We start from the raw sequence: 4,602 nt of genomic DNA, 5'->3' as shown, positions 1-4,602 counted from the left end.
CGGTAGCGGCGTCGATTAAAACCAAATCGCCTTCGAAAGCCAAAAAATCAAACAAGGGACCGACGAAGAAACCGAAAGCGCCCAAACCCAAAACGGCAAAATCGCCTCCCGTAGCCGCTTCCGGCAAAGTTAAAAAGCCCGTCTCGCCCAAAAAGAAGAAATGAACCGCCGAGAGAACGTCGATGGGTGTTTAAAAAAAAAACGAAATTTTCGAAACGGTTCTTATCAGAACCACAAAAAAAATCGCTATCGAATTCGTAACTATCTTCAAAGGCAAACTCGAATCCCGGGCGTCTCGGGGGTAAATAGAAAACGATTTCTTTAAAAAATATATATAAGTATAAATTTATTAAAAAATCTCGAAAAGGACTTCTCTTTTTCTTCTTTTTTCTCTTTTCCATTTCGTTCTCCCTACGACAAACTTATTCTAACTTATCCGCCGGCGAATTTTAAACTGCATCTCGTTTAACAACGAAGCGTAGTCGATTCCGACGACGATCACGCAAACATTAAGAGAAATATCCCCGCGAACGTATTTATATGAGAAGAAAGTCCGTTGACAAGCTCCTCCCACCGAAAAGCGAACAGGGGGCGGAGCTTGTTGACCGACTCCGTCGCGATATAAATACGTTCGCCGGGGTTTTTTCTCATTTCGATCGCGAAGACCGCTTTTCTTTGTGAATAATAATGCCTTCGAAAACCGGTGGAAAAGCCGCCGCGAAAAAGCAGAAGAACGAAAGCCGTCACCAAATATACCAGAGGTCGAAATAAAAACTCGTCCGGTTTTACAAAGCAACGGGGAGTGGGGGGGGTTCTTTTCAGAACCACTAATAATTTTTTTTAAAGACGTCGTTAGTTGCGAAAAAAAAAAAATCCAACCGGGCCGTTCTCAAATAATTAATAAATGAAAAAGTTTTATTTTTTATTTTCAATTTTTAACGAAATCTTAAAGGAAAATGATTTGTGGTTCTTAAAAGAACCGGTTTGTTGTTAATAATAATAAAAGAGATTATTATTAATCTTAAGCTCTCTCTCCCCTGATACGCCTCGCCAATTGAATATCTTTCGGCATGATCGTTACTCGTTTGGCATGAATGGCGCACAAATTTGTATCTTCGAAAAGACCGACGAGATAAGCTTCGCTCGCTTCTTGCAACGCCATTACCGCGGAACTTTGGAAACGCAGATCCGTTTTAAAGTCTTGAGCGATTTCTCTGACCAGTCGTTGGAACGGTAATTTTCGGATCAATAGTTCGGTGCTCTTTTGATAACGTCTAATTTCTCTCAAAGCCACGGTGCCCGGTCTGTAGCGATGAGGTTTTTTAACTCCTCCGGTTGCCGGTGCACTTTTTCTCGCCGCTTTGGTCGCCAACTGCTTTCGGGGCGCTTTTCCTCCGGTCGATTTACGAGCGGTCTGCTTGGTTCTGGCCATGATAATAAAACACGTTCGCGGACGTACTAGAACACCAAATCACTAACACTCGTCGACAGATAATGGCCGCACGAACGTCCGTCCGTTTAATTTGTACCCGAGCGTTTTCTCTTCTCATTGGTCCAATCGACCTTTTTGGGCGTGGCGAATTCCGACTCGACAAAACCGAAGCGCCGGACCGTTTTCGGTCAGTTGATCGTGGCACTTCGGACGGTTTTGTTTGTTATATATCGATCAGAGAACTCGGCTCGTATTAAAAATGACCGGTAGAGGGAAAGGCGGCAAAGGTTTGGGAAAAGGTGGTGCAAAGCGACATCGCAAAGTGTTGAGGGATAACATTCAGGGAATAACCAAGCCGGCCATTAGAAGATTGGCCCGTCGCGGAGGCGTGAAACGAATTTCCGGATTGATTTACGAAGAAACTCGTGGCGTTTTAAAGGTGTTTTTGGAAAACGTCATCAGAGACGCGGTAACCTATACGGAGCACGCCAAAAGAAAAACGGTAACGGCAATGGACGTGGTGTACGCCCTAAAAAGACAAGGTAGAACTCTTTACGGATTTGGTGGCTAAATTTTTCGTCGATCTTGCGGAAACACAAAAAAAAAAAAAAAAGGTTCTTTTCAGAACCACAAAATACGTTCCAAAGATTATTCGTTATTTCGAGTATAATGCCCAACAAACCATTATCGAGTCGAGGTAAGTTTTGAATTTTTAATTTCTCCCCGTGTTAGTGTGATTATTAAATCTGTGAAATAAAGGAAACGAAATCTCAAATAGAAAAGTATTTGTGGTCCTTACAAGAACCGTCTTCCTTCCCGGCGAAAACTTTATTTAGCTTTGTTGTCGGTTTTCTTAGGCAACAGAACCACCTAGCGATCTTAACTTCGGATAATAATTTGTTCAATTCCTGGGATCGGCAATTGTAAATGTCGAGGTATTATACCGGTTTTCTTATAGTCCGAAAGAGAAAACGTAAAAAGAAGGAACGTTTCTTTTTTTTTTTTTTTTTAATAATCTGTTAAATAAACGAAACGAAATCTCAAATAGAAAAGTATTTGTGGTCCTTAGAAGGACCGTTTTCCCATCGTCTTCCCTCGCCGCAATTTTTATTTTGCTTTGTTGTCGGTTTTCTTGGGCAAAAGAACCGCTTGAATGTTCGGCAAAACACCTCCCTGAGCGATCGTTACTCCCGATAATAATTTGTTCAATTCCTCGTCGTTTCGGATCGCCAGTTGTAAATGTCGCGGAATGATTCTGGTTTTCTTATTGTCCCTCGCCGCGTTACCGGCCAATTCCAAAACTTCGGCGGCCAAATATTCCATTACGGCCGCCAAATATACCGGAGCTCCGGCGCCGACCCTCTCCGCATAGTTTCCTTTCCGAAGTAATCGGTGAATTCTACCTACCGGAAACTGTAAACCGGCCCTGCTAGAACGAGACTTCGCTTTCCCTTTGACTTTGCCTCCTTTTCCGCGTCCCGACATCGTTATTACCGTTAATAGTACACGCACGAACGTTAACAGCACAATGACGCTCTCGCAGACCGTGGGCGCGCTATTTATAGGACATGGGCATGGACCAATGGGATTAGCGCTTCGGCGAACGATGCCCGGGGGCGGAGCTTGTCGGCCGACTCGGTTCTCAAATAAATAGCTGCGGCCCGGTGTGGGCCTTGTCAGTCCGTTACTTTGCGCGCGTCTAATCGATTGTAGAAAATGCCACCGAAAGTAAGCGGTAAAGCGGCGAAAAAAGCCGGCAAGGCTCAAAAAAATATTTCGAAGAGTGATAAGAAAAAGAAACGCAGGAGGAAGGAGAGTTACGCAATTTACATTTACAAAGTGTTGAAGCAAGTTCATCCGGATACTGGCATTTCGAGCAAAGCCATGTCCATTATGAATTCGTTCGTAAACGACATTTTCGAAAGGATTGCCGCCGAAGCTTCTCGTTTGGCTCACTATAATAAGCGATCCACTATTACTAGCAGAGAGATTCAAACGGCCGTGAGATTGTTGTTGCCCGGAGAGTTGGCCAAGCACGCCGTCAGTGAAGGGACCAAAGCCGTCACAAAATACACCAGTTCTAAATAAATGAGCGTCGACTTGGAGAGTGTAAATTCACCAAAAACGGTTCTTTTCAGAACCACAATTTTTATATATTAATCAATTCGTTTATTCATATCTTTCTTTCTTATTTTTTTTTTTTTCGAATCATAGTTAGATAAAAGTGCTTATCGTCGAAATAAATGGCAGGAACCCGGTTTCGCGTTTATTTCGATTGACGTTTTTGGTTAGCAAAATTGAATTTTCCTATTTTTTTATTTAATTAGGTCAGTTCGTGTTGAACGTAGTTTTGATTACTTTTTATTTGAGTGTGCTTAATTTTGTTTGTGTTTGTTTAGTTTTTGCGAATTGTGGTTCGTTTTGGTGAAGTTTTGCATGTTTTTTTTTTTGGTTTGGTTGATTTGGGTTTGTTACACGGTTAATTTTGGTTTCTTTTGCTGAATTTTCGCTAGTTTTGGTTACTTTGGTTTATTATTTCCAGTTTCGGCCGCTATTGGTTAGTTAGGATTATCGTTAGTTTTGGGTTTGTTTAGGATAATTTTGGCTTGTTTTTGTTAATTTTGACTACTTTTGCTTAATTTTGCTTAGTTTTGGTTACTTTGGTTTATTATTTCCAGTTTCGGCCGCTATTAGTTAGTTAGGGTTCATTTCGGTTAGTTTTTGTGAACGTTTCCTATTTTTGCTTAATTATCGTTAGTTTTGGTTTGTTTAGGATAAGTTTGGCTTGTTTTTGTTAATTTTGACTACTTTTGCTTAATTTTGCTTAGTTTTGTTTACTTTGGTTTATTATTTCCAGTTTCGGCCGCTATTAGTTAGTTATGGTTCGTTTCGGTTAGTTTTTGTGAACGTTTCCTATTTTTGCTTAATTATCGTTAGTTTTGGTTTGTTCAGGATAAGTTTGGCTTGTTTTTGTTAATTTTGACTACTTTTGCTTAATTTTGCTTAGTTTTGGATAATTTGGTTTGTTTTGCCGAACTTTGGCCAATTTTGGTTTGTTATGATTAATTTTGCTTAGTTGTGGTTATTTTTGTTCCTTTTGGTTAGTTTTGTTTAATTTTGGTTATATTCGGTTAATTTTGGTTAGTTTTGCTTATTTTTGCTTTGTTTCG

Source organism: Cylas formicarius, unplaced genomic scaffold (assembly GCF_029955315.1).
Source record: "Cylas formicarius isolate icCylForm1 unplaced genomic scaffold, icCylForm1.1 PGA_scaffold_42__1_contigs__length_29502, whole genome shotgun sequence".
Taxonomy (NCBI): Eukaryota; Metazoa; Arthropoda; class Insecta; order Coleoptera; family Brentidae; genus Cylas; species Cylas formicarius.
Note: the sequence above shows the minus strand (reverse complement) of the source record.